Here is a 22,074-nt window from a genome sequence, read left to right on the forward strand (position 1 = left end):
TAGTGAAACCGCGTACTTATGGAATATCGCTTAGTTATATGACTGGCTTTGTGATTTCCTGTCAGATAGGTCACAGTTCATAGTAATTGACGGAAAGTCATCGAGTAAAACAGAAGAGATTTCTGGCGTTCCCCAAGGTAGTGTTATAGGCCCACTGCTGTTCCTTATCTATACAGGGTGATACAAAAAGGTACGGCCAAACTTTCAGGAAACATTCCTCACACACAAATAAAGAAAAGATGTTATGTGGACATGTGTCCGGAAACGCTTAATTTCCATGTTAGAGCTCATTTTAGTTTCGTCAGTATGTACTGTACTTCCTCGATTCACCGCCAGTTGGCCCAATTGAAGGAAGGTAATGTCGACTTCGGTGCTTGTGTTGACATGCGACTCATTGCTCTAAAGTACTAGCACCAAGCACATCAGTACGTAGCATCAACAGGTTAGTGTTCATCACGAACGTGGTTTTGCAGTCAGTGCAATGTTTACAAATGCGGAGTTAGCAGATGCCCATTTGATGTATGGATTAGCACGGGGCAATAGCCGTGGCGCGGTACGTTTGTATCGAGACAGATTTCCAGAACGAAGGTGTCCCAACAGGAAGACGTTCGAAGCAATTGATCGGCGTTTTAGGGAGCACGGAACATTCCAGCCTATGACTCGCGACTGGGGAAGACCTAGAACGACGAGGACACCTGCAATGGACGAGGCAATTCTTCGTGCAGTTGACGATAACCCTAATGTCAGCGTCAGAGAAGTTGCTGCTGTACAAGGTAACATTGACCACGTCACTGTATGGAGAGCGCTACGGGAGAACCAGTTGTTTCCGTACCATGTAGAGCGTGTTCAAATGGTTCAAATGGCTCTGAGCACTATGGGACTTAACATCTTAGGTCATCAGTCCCCTAGAACTTAGAACTACTTAAACCTAACTAACCTAAGGACATTACACACATCCATGCCCGAGGCAGGATTCGAACCTGCGACCGTAGCAGTAGAGCGTGTGCAGGCACTATCAGCAGCTGATTGACCTCCACGGGTACACTTCTGCGAATGGTTCATCCAACAATGTGTCAATTCTCATTTCAGTGAAAATGTTCTCTTTACGGATGAGGCTTCATTCCAACGTGATCAAATTGTAAATTTTCACAATCAACATGTGTGGGCTGACGAGAATCCGCACGCAATTGTGCAATCACGTCATCAACACAGATTTTCTGTGAACGTTTGGGCAGGCATTGTTGGTGATGTCTTGATTGGGCCCCATGTTCTTCCACCTACGCTCAATGGAGCACGTTATCATGATTTCATACGGGATACTCTACCTTTGCTGCTAGAACATGTGCCTTTACAAGTACGACACAACATGTGGTTCATGCACGATGGAGCTCCTGCGCATTTCAGTCGAAGTGTTCGTACGCTTCTCAACAACAGATTCGGTGACTGATGGATTGGTAGAGGCGGACCAAATCCATGGCCTCCACGCTCTCCTGACCTCAACCCTCTTGACTTTCATTTATGGGGGCATTTGAAAGCTCTTGTCTACGCAACCCCGGCACCAAATGTAGAGACTGTTCGTGCTCGTATTGTGGACGGCTGTGATACAATACGCCATTCTCCAGGGCTGCATCAGCGCATCAGGGATTCCATGCGACGGAGGGTGGATACATGTATCCTCGCTAGCGGAGGACATTTGAACATTTCCTGTAACAAAGTGTTTGAAGTCAAGCTGGTACGTTCTGTTGCTGTGTGTTTCCATTCCATGAGTAATGTGATTTGAAGAGAAGTAATAAAATGAGCTCTAACATGGAAAGTAAGCGTTTCCGGACACATGTTCACATAACATATTTTCTTTCTTTGTGTGTGAGAATTGTTTCCTGAAAGTTTGGCAGTACCTTTTTGTAACACCCTGTATAAACGATTTGGGATGGCCGCGCGGAGTGGCCGCGTGGTTTGAGGCGCCATATCACGGATTGCGCGGCCCCTCCCGTCGGAGGTTCGAATCCCCCCTCGGGCATGGGTCTGTGTGTGTGTTGTTCTTACCATAAGTTAATTTAAGTAGTGTGTAAATCTAGGGACCGATAACCTCAGCAGTTTGGTCCCTTAGGAATTCACACACAGTTGATTTGGGAGACAATCTGAGCAGCCGTCTTAGGTTGTTTGCAGATGACGTTGTCGTTTACCGACTAACAGAGTCATAAAAAGATCAAATCAAATTGAAAACGATTTAGAAAAGATCCCCGAATGGTGCGAAAATTGGCAGTTGCCCCATAATAACGAAAAGTGTGACGTCATCCACATGAATGCTAAAAGGAATTCGTTAAACTTCGGTTACACGATAAATTTGAAGGAACACACAGAAAATGTTGTGGGGAATCAAACCAAAGAGTGCGTTTCCTTGGTAGGACACTTAGAATAGTAACAGATCTACTAAGGAGACTGGCCTACACTACGCTTGTCCGGCCTCTTTTAGAATAATGCTGCGCGGTTTGTTATCCTTACCAGACAGGACTGACGGAGTACATAGAAAAAGTTCAAAGAAGAGCAGCACGTTTTGTATTATCACGAAATATAGGCGAGAGTGTCACTGAAATGACATAGGATTTGTGCTGGCCACCATTGAAAGAAAGGCGTTTTTCGTTGCGACGGAATCTTCTCACTAAATTCCAATCTCCAACTTGTCCTCCGAATGCGAAAATATTTTAGTGACACAGTAATACATAGGGAGAAACAATCACCACGATAAAAAAATAAGGGAAATCAGAGCTCGTACGGACAGATATAGGTGTTCGTTCTTTCCGCGCACTATACGAGATTGGAATAATAGAGAGTTGTGAACGTAGTTCGATGAACCCTCTGCCAGGCACTTAAATGTGATTTACAGAGTAAAAAATGGTTCAAATGGCTCTGAGCACTATGGGACTTAACTGCTGAGGTCATCAGTCCCCTAGAACTTAAAACTACTTAAACCTAACTAACCTAAGGACATCACACACATCCATGCCCGAGGCAGGATTCGAACCTGCGGTCGTAGCGGTCGCGCGGTTCCAGACTGTAGCACCTAGAACCGCTCGGCCACCCCGGCCAGCGATTTGCAGAGTATCCATGTAGATGTAGATGAAGTGTTAATTTTATTGTTGGCTCGTACCGTTGTTGTATTAATTTTTGTATTTTTTATTACTGGATAATATTATAAGGGGGTAGTTTGCGTTGTTGCTCCGGATGAGAATTACACGAATATTTTGCCAGGATTTGTAAGCGGTGGGTCCTTGAGGTACGGCAATACGCGATCACGAGAAGTAAGTTTAAACAGTTATATAAACAAAGGCTGATTGTAAAACACACACGCTACGCACACCCACTATCACTGTATGTGACATCCTAACACCGGTTAATTACGGTCGTATCGAAAGGCTCCATGGTGAGCTAAGGAAAGAGATATCCGCGCCCGAGGCCGCGCTACTTAACACTGCCCGCTGCGGACTGCGGCCAGTCGCGTACTCTCCGTTACATTGCGGCCAGATGCGCGTCTACTGACCAAGCAAACTGTCAGCATTCCAGACAGGTCGGCTGGCGAGAGCGTCTTACGTACCGTACGGCTGCGCGCACTCCGTAGACCCTTACAATACTGTAATACACTACTGGCCATTAAAATTGCTACACCACGAAGATGACGTGCTACAGACGCGAAATTTAACCGACAGGAAGACGATGCTGTGATATGGAAATGATTAGCTTTTCAGAGCATTCACACAATGTTGGCGCCGGTGGCGACACCTACAACGTGCTGACATGAGGAACGTTTCCAACCGATTTCTCATATACAAACAGCAGTTGACCGGCATTGCCTGGTGAAACGTTGTTGTGATGCCTCGTGTAAGAAGGAGAAATGCGTACCATCACGTTTCCGACTTTGATAAAGGTTAGGATTGTAGCATATCGCGATTGCGGTTTGTCGTACCGCGACATTGCTGCTCGCGTTGGTCGAGATCCTATGACTGTTAGCAGAATATGGAATCAGTGGGTTCCGGAGGGTGATACGGAACGCCGTGCTGGATCCCAAGGGCCTCTTATCACTAGCAGTCGAGATGACAGGCATCTTATTCGCATGGCTGTAACGGATGGTGCAGCCACGCCTCGATCCCTGAGTCAACAGATGGAGACGTATGCAAGACAACAACCATCTGCACGAACAGTTCTACGACGTTTGCAGTAGCATAGACTATCACCTCGGAGACCATAGTTGGGGTCACCCTTGACGCTGCGTCACAGACAGGAGCGCCTGCGATGGTGTACTCAACGACGAACCTGGGTGCAGAAATGGCGAAACGTCATTTTTTCGGATGAATCCAGGTTCTGTTTACAGCATCATTGTGGTCGCATCCGTGTTTGGCGACATCGCGGTGAACGCACATTGGAAGCGTGTATTCGTCTTCGCCATACTGGCGTCTCACCCGGCGTGATGGTATGGGGTGCGATTGGTTACACGTCTGGGTCACCTCTTGTTCGCATTGACGGCACTTTGAACAGTGGACGTTATATTTCAGATGTGTTACGACCTGTGGCTCTACCCTTCATTCGATCCCTCCGAAACCATACATTTCAGCAGGATAATGCACGACCGCATGATGCAGGTCCTGTACGGGCCTTTCTGGATACAAAAAATGTTCGACTGCTGCCCTGACCAGCACATTCTCCAGATCTCTCACCAATTGAAAACCTCTGGTCAATGGTGGCTGATCAACTGGTCGGCACAATACGCCAGTCACTACTCTTGATGAACTGTGGTATCGTGTTGAAGCTGCAAGGGCAGCTGTACCTGTACACGCCATCCAAGCTCTGTTTGACTCAATGCCCAGGCGTATCAAGGCCGTTATTACGGTCAGAGATGGTTGTTCTGGGTACTGATTTCTCAGGATCTATGCACCCAAATTGCGTGAAAATGTAATCACATGTCAGTTCTAGTATAATATATTTGTCCAACGAATACCCGTTTATCATCTGCATTTCTTCTTGGCGTAGTAATTTTAATGGCCAGTAGTGCAAATACAAAAGATATTTCCTGTACCCTGGCAGGACACCCCCCTGTAGGACATCCTCTTCCCAAGATTTTCTTACAGCAGTGGGAGGAGTAGACTGCCAGTTATCTGTATGCTCTGTAACTGTTCTTATATTTTGGGAAATACCGTTTTGACAGTCTGATACGTATATTGTGAAACACTACATTCTGTATTTTAGTTCATCTCTTAATAACCTGTGTTGTACATGATTATAATTTTGGTTTTTAAATTAATTTAATAATACGTCCCATCCAGAAACTAGTCATCAACTAAAGAAAATTGAAATCTGCAATTTTGGCTGTTTGCCTGTTGTATTGATTAACACAAGTTGCTGGCCTGCAATTATTCCAGCACGCTGGAAGTTCACAGCTTTATGTGTTCTACGCCTGTATAGAGAAAAAAAAGCAGTGCTCTGTGTGATGGTGAAAAAGGTTGACGTCCTTCAGAGGCATTTTACTGACAATACTAAACATCACCTTCTAATATAAACATTAATACTAATTACAATAATAGTAATATACTAAAACATGGAAAGTCTCAGTTACATTCGTACCTGTGTACGAGTTAACAATGGCTACGCTGTGTGCCCATAGGCTTCAGTGCAGTGCTGTGTAACGAGACCGTCCACGGTGATGTGTGTGTGAAATCTTATGGGACTTAACTGCTAAAGTCGTCAGTCCCTAAGCTTACACACGACTTAACCTAAATTACCCTAAGGACAAACACACACACCTATGCCCGAGGGAGGACTCGAACTTCCGCCGGGATCAGCCGCACAGTCCATGACTGCAGCCCCTAGACCGCTCGGCTAATCCCGCGCGGCACACGGTGATGTCACAGCTCACAGCCCACCTGCACGTGATCCCTGCTGTGTGTTCTAGCATCTGTGCGGCCATCTACAGGTCACCGACTTCACGGATACTAGAACACACGGTACGGGTCAAGCACAAGAGGGTCTGTGACGTCACTGTGGACCCTCTCGTCCCGCCGCATTCCGTTGAAGATTACAGGCACACAGCACGGTCGTGTTTAACTCGTACTAAGATACGAACGTAATCAAGAATGTTTTAGTAGATATATTACTGTTCTTCTTTTTATTATTAAGCTTTATGTTAGTTCCATTATTTTTTTCTATTGCCAGAGAAATGACAGTGGAAAGCCTCTGAAGGAGTTCACTCGCTTTCACCATCTCAGAGCATGCCGCTTTTTTCTGTGAGGGAAGACGCTCAAACAGGCTTAGACCATATTGACCTCTAGCATGGAGAAACCTCCTTATAATACTATTTTAATCTCTTTAACTGTATTAACAAGTTTTCTTTTTCTATTCTCGAAAGTTGTGTTATGACCTTCCTTAAACTTTTATCAGTTTTTGCCTTTGTTCAATTCAGTTTGCTTTTTTTTTCGGTATTCCCTCATTTTCTCCCTATGAAGTCTCTTCCTTTATTCTGTCCATGTTGTTCCCGATTTTTTATTTCTTCTGCTTTGAAAGCCTTCCAAATTTAGGATTTTAGTTTTAAAACGGTTTCTTTCTGCTATTTATGATTCCTTGATGTTGTTTCTTTCTCGATCTTTCCTTACTTCTGTAGTCCATGCTATTGTCGATTTCTTCTTCCAGAAATATAGGAGTATTTGTTTTGTTAGTCTATTTCCATCCATTCAGTAGAGGTGTCCGAAAAAGGTTAATCTTCGTTTGGCCATTCCTTCAGATATTTTCTCTGTATTTTTGTAGACCTCTTCATTACTTATTTTCCAACCATCTGCAATTTTTATCACACCCATTATTTTTCTAATAATCCTTCTTTCCAGTACCTCTAGACTGTCCATCTTATAGTTCATCGTTCGGCCTTCAGATCCATATAAGCATTTTGGTCGTACCACTGTGGTGTAGTGTTTTAGTTTTGTTTTTCTAGATATACATTTTTTGTTGTAAATATTTTTGGTCAAACAGTATGCTCTTTCCATTTCGTTAATTCTTACATGTATTGCAGATTTTTCTAGTCCATTCTGTTGTATACTCTCTCCAAGATATTTAAATTTATTTACTCACTCTATTTTACCGATTTGTGTTTCTATGAATTTTGCCGCATTTTTTTATACTTGTCATTAATTTTGTTTTTTCAGCTGAAATTTTGAGACCAGTTCTGTTTACTGTTTTATCCAGAAGGTTTATTTGAATAACTGCTTCTGTCAGGTTTTCTGAAAGTATTGCAAAATCGTCCGCAAAGCCAAGCAGTTTACTTTAATTCCATTTGTTTTTCTTCCCAGAGTTATTGGTTCAATTTTGTGATTTTTTTTAGCTCCGAATTCCAGATCCTTACAATTTTTTCTAGAATACAGTAAAGGTGATAAACCATCACCTTGCCTAACACTAGTTTTTATTTCAAATAGTTGAGATACTTCTCCCATAAATTTGACTTTAGATATTGTACTTGTTAGTGTTTCACGAATTATATTTGCTAATTTTGATTTAACATCAAATTCCCTAATGACTTTATCTATTGTTTCTCTGTCTATACAATCAAATGCGTTCTTGAAATCAATAAATGACACTATTACTGGTTTGCTGGTAAGCATTCTATGGCCAATATTGACTTTAAGTTAAAAATTTGTTCTGCACAGGATCTTCCTTTTCGAAAACCACCCTGATATTCTCCCAGTTGTTTGTCTAAAGTATGTACCACTCTGTCCTGGAGAACTTTTGGCAATATTTTGTATGCCACTGGCAGAAGTGACACTCCTCTGTAATTATTGACATTTTGTTTGTCTCCCTTTTTATGCAGCGAGCGGGTCAATGCTGTTTTCCATTCAACTGTAATCTTTTCAGTTTTCCAAATGTTCTCAAAATTCCGCTGTAGATCTTTTATGATTTTTGGTTCTGACCACTTCAATAATTCTGCTGTAATGGAGTCTTCACCACTTGCTTTATTGTTTTTGAGTGTTTTAATGGCTTCATTAATTTCTAACTCCGTTGGAGGGAAATCTTCCTCTGGATTTTGAGGTGTCTTTGGAAATTTTATTTATGTGTTGGAACTGGACATTTTGACAGCTTTTCAAAAAAAATTTCTACATTTTCAAAATTTTCTTTATTATTTAATCCCATTTTCCATTTTCTTTTTTGAAACAAATACTTGGTGCCTGATATCCCTGAAGTATGTGTTTAAAGGTTTGGTAAAAATTTCTAGTATTATTTTTGGTGAAATTTTCTTCTATTTCAATAAGCTGAAAATTTTCAAAGTTTCTTTTGATTTTCCGGATTATTTTTGATGTTTCTTTTCTTTGTTGTCTGAATTGTTCAAGGTCTTCCTCTCTTTTCGAACATCTCCATTTTCTCCATTTTTGAGCTCTTGCTATTAGTGCTTCTTCACACTCCTCATTCCTCCATATCTTCTTTTTATTCTTGACCTATCCTAAAGTTTTCTCTGCTGCTTGAGTTATTTGCATCTGGAGTTCACGCCAATCACCTTCCTTACTTGTCTCAATTTTTCTCTAAACTTTTCTATATTTTCTTTTGTAATATTAGCTGTAATGGTGTTGTATCTGATCACTTTCTTGATCGCCTTTTGTTTGCTTATTGCCTTTGCATTTTTTTCTTGATGATAACTTTCATTCCAATGAAAATGCGTACCTTTATGAAACACGTCATAGAAAAGTCTTCCATTCCTGGAACTTCTCATTTACAACGTCCTTTAACCTTATAAAAACTTTTGGGTTACGATCAATGAGACTGCTGTGGGATGCTGAAATTGTCTTTCCATTTTCAAAACAAATTCCATAAAACTTTCAATTGGCTTCATTAAAGATCCTATTGAAATTGTTTGAAGTCAGTTCTGTCCCGAAACATTTACATGATCAATTACTTTACCATACAAATGTGCTAATCGAGGGAGATTGTGTTTAACCCTGTCAGTAGCTGTGGAACATTTTCCCCTTTGTATCCGATGAAATTCTGAGAAGTTTCTCCCACTTCTGAAAAAAATCTCTTCAACTCCCTCGTAGTCACATTCACTTTCCTGTAGACAGTAAGTGTCTTTCTTCTCAGAAGATGACCCTTCTACAGTCGTATCCCAAGTTTCTGGCAATATATTAGCACTTGAAGCATCAGATTCTTTCTCAGCGTTGACAGAATTTTGCTCGTCCTGGCGTAATTCTTTGGGAGACAGTGATAGGCAAGGATGGTCATAGAATTTCCTCAGTCCTCTTACTTTGAAAAAGTAACTCTCAAGAAAATCTTGACTGCAACGTTGTCTTGTCCCGCGGAGTATGGATGTAGATGTAGATGTAGACATGACGTAGTTGTAGCCTTCCAATGTTAACTTCTTAGACAAAGATTCTGCATCGCCGTTCTTCTCAGAAGAATTTTCCACGGCCTTATCTGTGACAACATGCTATGTTGTCTTGGTTGGGGTGCCAGATGGGACCACCAGAGAAGCAAGCCTCTTCGGTAGGCAACCTGTCACATCCTTCACTTGGTTCAGCGCCCCTTTAAACAATCTGTGCAACCATTCTACACCTGAGGTGGAACAAGGGGGAGCACACCCTGGAAAGACACGTGCCACTTCTCCACATCTGAAGTGCTGCCGTCGTCTTGTCCCGTTCCTTACGCAGCCGCAAACGTGTCCACAGATATTCATAAATCTCAAGCATTTCACCACTACTAGCAGAGCTATATTTCTAATTATTTTATGTCGAGAATGTAAATAAAGACTTTCCTCATATTGCAACATTAGATTCTCTTTGCATCATGTGTCTGTGGCGGTTTCAGCTTTTTGATCTCCAGTTCAGGATTTTAATAATATTGTGTATCAACGAACAGATGGCTTTACTATGGGTAATTGCATCTCAGGCTTACTGGCTGACATTTTCACCAATAACTTGAGAACAGAATTTTTAATCTGAATCAGGATCTCTCTGATGACATTGTTTTTATAGAAGATATTTTCACGATTATGAGGAGCACTTATGATAAGGCTAAGTCCCTTTTTAATTTATTCAGTGTGCACCACGTGAAGACTAAAAACATGTTGGAACTTGGGGTTGATAGGAAATTGAGTTTTCTGGATTTACTCATTGGCTCTGAACACTATGGGACTTAACATCTATGGTCATCAGTCCCCTAGTACTTAGAACTACTTAAACCTAACTAACCTAAGAACATCACACAGCACCCAGTCATCACGAGGCAGAGAAAATCCCTGACCCCGCCGGGAATCGAACCCGGGAACCCGGACGTGGGAAGCGAGAACGCTACCGCACGACCACGAGCTGCGGACGGATTTACTCATTACAAGAAGAGATGAAAGCCTCAGCTTCTCAATTTTTTGAAAGCTGACATAATCTGGTGCTAATATACGCAATAATTCCAATCATTCCATTATACACAAGTTCGTTTACTTTTATAGTATGGTATCATGACTATTGAGTGTACTTCTAAAGGAGGATGAAGTTAATAAAGAGTTTAACATTTTGAAGCAGATTGTGGTGGCTAATGGTTATAAGCAATTGCTGATTTCCAATTTGCCTAGGAAGCATAGGCACATGAAACCACCATGGATACATGATGTAAAAACGTATGTAATGTTGCAATATGAGGAACCAATCTCTGAAAAGTTGGTCTGCTACTCCCCTAAAAGATTTAGGATAGAATTCTGGATGTGTGAGCCACTGAGGTATAAGTTGACTCGTAGACTCGGTAATCAGGAAGGTGATCAGGGGGATGGTAAATATCAGTCGTATATAAGATGCAATGTCAATCCTGCGAATTATTTTATATTGAACAAATGGGAAGAAGATTTGTCATTGTTTAAAAGAAAGAAAAGCATATGTGATGGGTCCTTCTAAAATGACGTGTTTGGACAGCATTTAGAAAATGAGGGTAATATAGATAACACTATAGGTTTTGCATTACGCATAAAAAGATATGCAGTTGGTTATTTCGGAAGAACTTTAGATTTTTAAGAGCAAAATCAAGAAAATGGAAAAAGTTTGGAACGAATAAGTCAATTTTGAGTTTAATCAATTATTTGCCCTATTCGATGATGATGGATAATTCTTACTCTCTTTCCCTTCCACTAATCCCTCTGTCGTCTCCACCAACCCATTGCTGCAAGTTCTTTTATACCCAATTTCCTACCCACCCACCCTTTTCCTATTCCTATCTCCCCCACCACCACTCCGCCAACTCTCCTTTTCTAATAACCTTGTACCAATATTTCGTTCCCTAGTTTTATTGTCATGTAAGAAGTCCAGCTTCTGACATTTTCATCCATCTGCCTACCGCACACAGCTCTTGAAACCCCCACACTTCCTACTTTTGCATTCTGCCGCCTTTCCCTCTCTCCTTCCACTTTCCCTTGACCCATCTGTCTGTAGTTCGGTTCTTTCAATTACATTGGTTTGGAATGTACTCTCCCTCATTAGTGTGTTCCATTGCTGATATACTGAGGAGTAAAACTTTTGATTTCAGTAAACACTATTGTCTGTGGTGTGTGGGGCTGGACGACAAGGGTTCTGTGTGTATTGTGCCTTTATGTCACATATGTTCCATGATTCGTATGCAGATTATTACACGCATTTTACTAGTTGATCATGTGGTCTTCACTACTAAATTATTTTAAAAATTGTTTGGTTTTTTTTTTGCTAGCATATTTCCATATGATTACGCCAGTAAAATATACAATGGAAATTCAATTTTATTTTCTCTGATTTTGCGTTTTTCACATTTCTATGCCATAAATTCATAGCCCCTTTCAGAAAGATCAATGCTAAAAATTCCCAGATTTTATGTACGATCTTCTCACTAAGATTCACCTCGATTTTACATTCTTACTTAACATCTCGCTTGACTATGCCGTATTCTTCATATTGACATTTGATGTGACTGAATGAGTTATAAGAGGCACAAAAGATAGACAATTTGCATCTGACGTGGGAATATTTTAGGCCATTGCGGACAGGGGACATATGAGAGAGGAAGTGCTGACATCATCCACGATCAGCATTGCCAACACAGCTTCCAGGGTATAGCTTCACCACCCAGTTATGATACAACTACTGGTAGGAGGCGGCAGCAACGGAGAAACAAGGCAGGAAATGTGAAGGAAGTGTTCTGGACTGAGCCAATACGTGATGAAGAGGCAGAGCTGGTATCTATCCTTGTGCCAATAATAGGTCAGTCTCATCTTTTTGCACGTATTTCCGATGCACCATATTCAGCAAGAATACCAATCACCATCCTTTTAAAGTCACACGCTGAGTCTCAAAGAATATGCTCGATTGGAATCCAGGAAACGTCGGCTATTTCCAGCTAGTGAGCTCTCATTGGCTGATGACTTCTGTCACCCAATACCCAGTGCCGTAACTTACACCACACTAATACATATAAAATGAGCTCGCCTGCAGTCAACGTAGGCTATTCCATTTGCTATGTGTGGCACCACAATTAACAATATGTTTTAAGTTAACAGATATGCAATAGCTTGCTCAGCTCTGTTGCAGTACTCAGTGATGATGGCATTGTGATGGCAGACAAATTGTTATAAATGTAACAAATGGCTGGGACATGGAAACATTGAAATCCATTAGTTGTACATATACGTGCTTTCACAAAACCTAGTGTGTTTACACTACAGCAAGTGGAAAGTTTGAAGGCAAATTGTGTGTTTTGACAATACTTCAAAATGCTCCACTTTGACCACTCAGCACAATGAACAAGTAAAAGTTTACAAGCAGTGAAATAAATACACTAGACACCACCATGGTATGTTGCACGATTTTCAAACCTATATCCCAACTGCATATGTTTTTGCTCGTCTTTAACATTTTCCTTGATTCTGAATTTCCCTCAATTTTCCACTTTTTAAGTCTGCACTGCTCAAAAACATAAAACAGGGTTTCATTTTTGATTATAAAAATGGCAAATAGTAGCTTTTGGTCCAATTTTAATAAGCTTGTTTTACTACTGTTGATTGTAAATTATTTACATTCTTGACATGATATACTGCCTGTTGGCTTCTGTCTTGAATTCTTCGGCCGATATTTGTTTAGTGGTTTTTCTAACAATTCGCCAGCATGAGTGGCTGGCGTTGTCTAAGCTGCACCATCCATTGTTGGTGGTGGACTGGAGTTAAGCTTGTCACCACAGATTACATGTACCTGGTGCGCCATTGTCCAAAGTCATTCCCTTCTTGCTACATGCGACAGTCATTTGCTGCAGCACAGTAATACATGATCTGTTCACCTTGGAGCTTTCTGCTTTCTTGTTGAAGCTATTGTCATGTTTGTGTACGGTATTTCTATAGCTTCTCTGAACAAGCAGGTATGATAGCTCTTCTCTACAGCGAGAACGTCCGTGTCGGCGAATTTTACTACGTGGTCGTTCTTATACAGCGTGTGCCCTGCCATGGCCAGTTTCTGCATCTGACCCAACTTGCAATTCCGCTTATGTTTGTTGATCCTGTTGCTGATTGATCATCCAGTCACTCCAACATAGACTTTTCCGCATGTATATAGTATTCGGCATATTCCCAACATTGCAAGTGGGTTCCTTTTCTCATTTTCAGATCTGAGACACTCTTTGTTCTTGTTTGTCAGTTTATAAATAGTGTTTCCACTTCGTTTGTGCATATATATGTAGCTGATTCTGTCCATCACTCTGGGATCTTCTTCGTGCAACTTTTTTAACCACAGACACTGGGCTTAGCACCTTGTAAACCTAGGGGTGATACAGATAAATCAGTGGTACCTTTGTTATGTGGAGCTGTCATGACGAACAGCTCAGTGACTTCCTAAGCCACTTGAACAGTCTCCATGCCAACATAAAATTTGCCATGGAGGTACAAAAGAACAAACAGCTACCCTTTCTAGATGCGCTGGTCATGAGGGATGATGAAAGCCTGGGACACAACATGTACTGAAAACCAACACACATAGACTGATACCTGCAAGGAGTGTCAAATTACCACCCAATCCAGAAAATAGGCATCATTAACACACTTGTAATGTGAGCGAGATGAATATATAAGCTGCAGCAACTCACACGTGAGATGCAACACCTGGAAAGTGTTCTGAGGATCAATGAGTCATCCACAAGTTACATAGAAGGTGTCGGGGAGTCAAACACTCACCACACATAGGAAAAAGAAATGTTGAGTACGGCCTATCTGCCATACATTCGCAGAGTGATGAAGAGTATTGACCTTATATTGCACAAACACGGATATTATAGATCTTATATTGCACAAACATAGTGTATAGACTATTTCTAAACCGATAAAGGTCAAAGAGCGTCTCAGATTCACAAAGGGAAAAAGGAACCCACTTGCAATGTTGGGAATATATCGCATAATACGTACATGCAGAAAAGTCTATGCTGTAATGACTGAATGATCAATCAACACCAGGATCACTGTACATAAGCAGCACTGCAGGTTATGTCAGATGGAGAAATTGGCCATGTCAGGGCATGCATTGTGTGAGGCCGACCACATAGTAAAATTTGCCGACATGGAAGTTGTCACTGTAGAGAATATCTATCACATCTGCTTGTTCAGAGAAGCTATATTGTTGTTCTTATGTACTTCAGTTCAGTGACTTCTTATACAGCTCTCCATGCTATTCTAACCTGTGCAAGCTTCTTCATCTCCAAGTACCTACAACAACCTACATACTTCTGAATTTGCTTGGTGTATTCATCTCTTGGATTCCCTCTACGATTCTTACCCTCCACGCTGCCCTCCAGTACTGAATTGGTGATCCCTTGATGCCTCAGAATATGTTCTACCAACTGATCCCTCCTTCTAGTCAAGTTGTGTCACAACTTCTCCCCAATTCCGTTCAGTACCTCCTCATTAGTTACGTGATCTAGCCATCTAATCTTCAGCATTCTTCTGTAGCACCACATTTCAAAAACTTCAATTCTCTTCTTGTCTAAACTCTTTATCGTCCACATTCCACTTCCATACATGGCTACACCCCACAACATTACTTTCAGAAAAGGCTTCCTGACACTTAAATCTACACTCGATGCTAACAAATTTCTCTTCTTCGGAAACGCTTTCCTTCCCATTGCCCTTCTACATTTTATATCCTCTCTGCTTATTTTGCTCCCCGAGTAGCAAATTCCCTCAGCATCACCCGATTTAATTCGACTACATTCCATTATCTTGGTTTGCCTTTGTTGATGTCACTCTTATATCCTCCTTTCAAGACACTATCCATGCTGTTCAACTGCTCTTCCACGTCCTTTGCTGTCTCTGACAGAATTACAATGCCATCGGCAAACCTCAATGTTTTTATTTCTTCTCCATGGATTTTAATTCCTACTCCAAATTTTCTTTTGTGTCCTTTATTTCTCGCTCAGTATATTGATTGAACAACATCTGAGATAGGCTGCAACCCTGTCTCACTCCCAACCACTGGTTTCTGTACAAATTGTAAACAGCATTTTGCTTCCTGTATTTGACCGCTACCACCTTCAGAATTTGAAAGAGCGTATTCCAGTCAACATTGTCAAAAGCTTTCTCTAAGTCTACAAATGCTAGAAAGTTAGGTTTACCTTTGCTTAATCTAAGATAAGTCGTACGGTCAGTATCGCCTCACCTGTTCCCACATTTCTAGGGAAACCAAACTGATCTTCACCGAGTTCGACTTCTACCTGCTTTTCCGCTTGTCTGTAAAGAATTCGTGTTAGCATTTTGCAACTGTGCCTTATTAAACTGATAGTTTGGCAATTTTTGCACCTGTCAGCACTTGCTTTCTTTGTGATTGGAATTATTATATTGTTCTTGAAGTCTGAGAGAATTTCGCCTGTCTCATACATCTTGCTCACCAAATGGTAGAGTTTTGTCAGGACTGGCTCTCCCAAGGCTATCAGTAGTTCTAATGAAATGTTGTCTACTCCTAGGGCCTTGTTTCAACTTAGGTCTTTCAGTGCCCTGTCAAACTCTTCACACAGTATCATATCTCCCATTTCATCTTCATCTACGTCCTCTTCCACTACCGTAATATTGCCTTCAAGTACTTCGCCCTTGTATAGACCCTCTATGTACTCCTTCCACCTATATAGAAGCTATAGAAATACACAGATATGAAAATAGCTTCAACAAAAAAGGACGCCTCAAGGTGACCACATCATGGATTCCCGTGACGCAGCACATGATCATTGGATGTAGCAAGGGGAGAAACACATCGGAAATGATCACAGATATGCCATGGGACATTGGTGGGTCAGGAACATATAACCAGAGGCTGCGAGACTGACTTCAGTCCACCAACAGCAGTGTGGGGTGAAGCTTTGACAATGCCAGCCACTTGCGTTGACGATACTGTAGTTCCTTGCGGTCGGCACGAAAGAACTAACAGTCAATTTGAACACACTTTATTACAATTAAAGGAAATAACGCTTTCTTGGCATAAACTAAGTTGTAAATGCAAAACCAACAAAAAACTCATAATGTGGTAGCAAACAGATACGGAAAACTAGACAACTAAGGAAAACACAGACCAAAACTATTCTGCAAAATACAAGTTGCTACAACAAGACTACGGCGAGTGAGTACACGGCTAGGGCCGGCTGAAGTACTGGCTGTAGCTGTAACTAGCGGTTGGTAAACACTGCCGGTCTGACTGTCTAGGCGTGCGTATAAAGCCAGGTCGGCGGAGTGCTACAACAGTCATATGAGTTCTGATTAGTAGAACACTTGTCACATGTTGGTCGGCGAAGTAGTTCCGTGCTTATTTGGAAAGTCTGTCACTGTTTCTGTCCACTGGCGATGTTTCTCTCCGCGCTGCTGAAAAGGGGTTTGCAACCCGTCTTGCGTGTCGGTTCTGCGAGTCCTCTAACAACAAGGGCCCGCCACGAAAGAAACGTCAGAAAAATCATCAAACACATGTCATCCAAAGAAAGGGAGACATAAAGACTGGAGCCAACAGGCAGTTTGTCCACAAGTGACCACATATGCCTTAACAATGTTGTCACATTTTCCCACTTGACCCATTTCTGGGCTCCTTCATCTTCATGCTTCCCTACCCCCATTTTCCCAGTCCTCCATCCTCCCTCCTTGTCTCTGCCCTTAAATCCACCACTCTTCCTTCAAGCTCTTCCAATTCCACCCACACCCCCATATGCCTGTGAGTGTGGTTGTGGTCTGCCTTCCCCTAGGATGACCAGTACAATTTTTGGCGCACTGTGAAAAACAGCTTAGCAAGTAAATGTCTGTTTTTATCTGGGAAATTGAAAAATCATTTTATCTTCTGTAGCTGTTCATTTACACTTTGTTATACATATGTGTATGTCATCTTGACAAGGTTGGGAAATACCATTTTAATATTGTGGCATATATAAGCCGAAGTGTTATGTTCTTTGGTTTTGATGTGCACTTAATAATTTGGTAACACCTGTATTGTACATTATTGTAATTTTAGTTTTCTGTCCTGTAGGATGATTTGAAAATAGGTCCCAACCTGAAATTAGTTGTTGAGTGAATAAAAGTGAAATTTGCAACTTTTGCTGATTTCTGTTGTATTGACATAAACTGTATCAATGAGAAACTCATATAATGCCATATTAAACTCTTTAACTGTATTAACAAGTTTCCTTTAACTATTCAGGGAAATTATGTTACCGCATTTTTCATTTTTTTTTTCAGTTAAGTGCATGACCTTAAGAAACAAATTACAGGAAAGTCCTCTACTCCTGAAATATCTCATTTACAGCGTCCTTTATCCTTACAAATCCTTCTGGCTTATGATCAATGAAATTGATGTGGAATTGTTGAAATTGTCTGTTTATTTTTAAAGTGAATTCCATAAAACTTTTAGTTTGCTACATTAAAGGCCATTTCAAATTGTTTGACGCCAGTTCATTCCCAAAAGATTCACATGATCAATTACTTTATCATGTTGTTGTTGTTGTTGTCTTCAGTCCTGAGACTGGTTTGATGCAGCTCTCCATGCTACTCTATCCTGTGCAAGCTTCTTCATCTCCCAGTACTTACTGCAACCTACATCCTTCTGAATCTGCTTAGTATATTCATCTCTTAGTCTCCCTCTACGATTTTTACCCTCCACGCTGCCCTCCAATACTAAATTTGTGATCCCTTGATGCCTCAGAACATGTCCTACCAACCGATCCCTTCTTCTAGTCAAGTTGTGCCACAACCTCCTCTTCTCCCCAATTCTAATCAATACCTCCTCATCAGTCATGTGATCTACCCATCTAATCTTCAGCATTCTTCTGTAGCACCACATTTCGAAAGCTTCTATTCTTGTCCAAACTATTTATCATCCATGTTTCACTTCTATACATGGCTACACTCCATACAAATACTTTCAGAAATGACTGGCATTTAAATCTATACTCGATGTTAACAAATTTCTCTTCTCCAGAAACGCTTTCCTTGCCAATTCCAGTCTACATTTTATATCCTGTCTACTTCGACAATCATCAGTTATTTTGCTCCCCAAGTAGCAAAACTCCTTTACTACTTTAAGTGTCTCATTTCCTAATCTAATTCCCTCAGCATCAGCCGAATTAATTCGACTACATTCCATTATCCTCGTTTTGCTTTTGTTGATGTTCGTCTTATACCCTCCTTTCAAGACACTGTCCATTCCGTTCAACTGCTCTTCCAAGTCCTTTGCTGTCTCTGACAGAATTACGATGTCATGGGCGAACCTCAACGTTTTTATTTCTTCTCCATGGACTTTAATACCTACTCCGAATTTTTCTTTTGTTTCCTTCACTGCTTGCTCAATATACAGATTGAATAACATCGGGGAGAGGCTACAACCCTGTCTCACTCCCTTCCCAACCGCTGCTTCCCTTTCATGCCCCTCGACTCTTATAACTGTCATCTGGTTGCTGTACAAATTGTAAATAGCCTTTCGCTCCCTGTATTTTATCCTTGCCACCTTTAGAATTTGAAAGAGAGTATTCCAGTCAACGTTGTCAAAAGCTTTCTCTAAGTCTACAAATGCTAGAAATGTAGATTTGCCTTTTCTTAATCTATTTTCTAAGATAAGTCGTAGGGTCAGTATTGCCTCATGTGTTCCAACATTTCTGCGGAATCCAAACTGATCTTCCCCGAGGTCCGCTTCTACCAGTTTTTCCATTCGCCTGTAAAGAATTCGCGTTAGTATTTTGCAGCTGTGACTTATTAAACTGATAGTTCGGTAATTTTCTCATCTGTCAACACCTGCTTTCTTTGGGATTGGAATTATTATATTCTTCTTGAAGTCTGAGGGTATTTCGCCTGTCTCATACATCTTGCTCACCAGATGGTAGAGTTTTGTCAGAACTGGCTCTCCCAAGCCCATCAGTAGTTCTAATGGAATGTTGTCTACTCCCGGGGCCTTGTTTCGACTCAGGTCTTTCAGTGCCCTGTCAGACTCTCACGCAGTATCGTATCTCCCACATTTATCATACAAATGTGTTAATTTTAATTTTTTTGGTTCAACTCTATTGCAACATATTCTGCAATCATATGTAACAGCTCAGATTTTCTTTCAAATCTGGAACATTTTCCCCTCCATTTTCAGTGCACTTCTTAAAAATGTCTCCTACCTCAGAAACAATCACTTCTGTTTCCTTTTTGCCACATTCACTTTCCTGTAGACAATAAGTGCTTTGCTTCTCAGAAGACTGCACTTCTACAGCTGTATCTCAAGATCCCACCAATGTAGTGAAGTATCAAATTCTTCCTCATTCTGTCATATACCAATTGATAGCATTTTGCTCACATTGCGGTTTTTGACTATTGAGTGTGGATTTTTTGATATTTGTAGTAGTTTCTTTACAGTACTTCCACAGAACTTTTAAAATATATGTGCAATTTCTTGTGGATTAGTGACTCTAGAGTTGTTGTGGATCAGAGTTATGTTTTCACATTCACAAGGCAGTCGGTTTGTTTTATTTCTTATCATATTCCACACCGCCATTGCTTTGTTTGAGGGAGTTGTCACACAGTTGTGATTTGCTGTTTGCTTGACTTGTGCTATGACTTTCTTAAGGATTTTGACAAATTTCTTAATATTCTCTCTTTAGAGGGGTTAATATTCGTATTTTTAAGTGCTTCAGCAGATCTCTCTTCCTTCTTCAAGTAACCTTAATGCCAGTTGTTATCCATGGCTTCCTTTTGTGTTCTTTTGATTTAATATCTTGGAATTGGAGAAAAAAAGGAATATTAAAGTGGCACAGGATTGTATTCTATATTTTGTCTGCTTCATACACATCATTCCATTTTATTGCTGCTAGGGCATCATTGATCATTTTCATGAATGAGATATTCACTCCGCAGCGGAGTGTGCGCTGATATGAAACTTCCTGGCAGATTAAAACTGTGTGCCCGACCGAGACTTGAACTCGTGACCTGGTAGGTAGGAGACGAGATACTGGCAGAAGTAAAGCTGTGAGGACCGGGCATGAGTCGTGCTTCGGTAGCTCAGATGGTAGAGCACTTGCCCGCGAAAGGCACAGGTCCCGAGTTCGAGTCTCGGTTGGGCACACAGTTCTAATCTGCCAGGAAGTTTCAGATCATTTTCATATTTTCACTGCTCCAACTTCTTGTTTTAGTTGTGTATTTTTTGTTGCAGCTTGAAGGAAGGATATTTTGTAAGGTAAAGGACTTGGGTACAGAGGTTGCCTGTATCCGGAGGTTCTAAGGTCTGGTAATGACAGTTTATTAAATATCTATTCTAGAGTTGTTTTGGAATGCTTTTTGCATCTTATGGGGAAAGTTATCGTAGCTTTCATACTGAATGAGCTTGTGAGATTCAATAGAGATTCTCTTACACGCAATGAAGACCAAAAATCAACATCAATGCTAGTTGTGACTCTATCACTACTTCTAAAATGTGTCTGTACATGTGTGGACCTGACATCTCCTTAATTTTGCCTCTTCTGGGATAGGAGGCTTGACCATAAATTTTTTTCTAAATTAAACACTCTAATTTGCATTATCCATGTGTTGTACTCTGCTTTTGCCTTAGATAAAAAGTTTGCCTTAGTGATGTTTTGTTCTTAATAACTGAGTGGCATTATGGGGCAATTTCTCTGCCACCAAGGTAAAAAAAGGTGATTATTTTCTTTTTCAACTTTTGCAATATTTTTCTTGTGACTACCACTGCACTTTAATGTCATGATGTAGGTTACATAGCAGGTCTGCAGCACCAGGAATGGATCCCACACTCTATTCCATTGAGATAGTGATGCTGTCCCCAGGGCTGCTGAGCAAGTAATACTTTCAGAAGATTCGAAGCCAACCAATGGGAGAGAAGAGACAGGCCACATGGGGTGTATGGGTTGGCCGTGAGACAGTGGCTGCAGCAGTGGATATCTCTCCTGTCTGCCAGCCTTCCTACGCTCAGACGTGTCCACCTGCTCCTCCTATTGAGGGCAAAATGGTTTTTTTTTTTCCTACTCTCTTTTCCATTACATATGCTAGAGTGAACAGGATCAGTCCTGGATGCCCATTTACACTCCTTAGCCTGTCCTGATTCCTAATGCATACAGTTGCAGACATCATTTGGTCCTGTTGCAATTACCACAATATCAGAAGCGCATGTTTTGAGTGTGTTGTGGTTAATGTTTTACAGGATGGAATCTGGATTACCTTGAAGGTAAACATAACCTAAAAATCAGTGTGAGCTTCTTCATTTAGAAATCTTGATACATCATGGCCTAGGCTGTCACCCTAGATGATAGCCTTAAACTTTTGGTCATTTGATTTTTGTTTTCCACAAAATTTCAAACTTCTGCTGTGTTTTGGGAATTACTGATAGATAAATTTGAGTTTGTGAGATGTATTCACATTGTTTTTGGGCAGATATTGGTTTCAGCTGATGATAGACATGGCTGCACTTTGTCTGAGCTTCTGATGATATCCACATTATTCCTGGAATTATCATTTGAAGCACTAGAATCATGATCCTCTCTCACAGTACTGAGATTGCTATTTCTTCTTTAGTGAAGTCAGATGGAATGGCTGATGGAGATTTTAAAAGAGTAAATACTGCGTAG

Source organism: Schistocerca nitens, chromosome 9 (genome assembly GCF_023898315.1).
Source record: "Schistocerca nitens isolate TAMUIC-IGC-003100 chromosome 9, iqSchNite1.1, whole genome shotgun sequence".
Taxonomy (NCBI): domain Eukaryota; kingdom Metazoa; phylum Arthropoda; class Insecta; order Orthoptera; family Acrididae; genus Schistocerca; species Schistocerca nitens.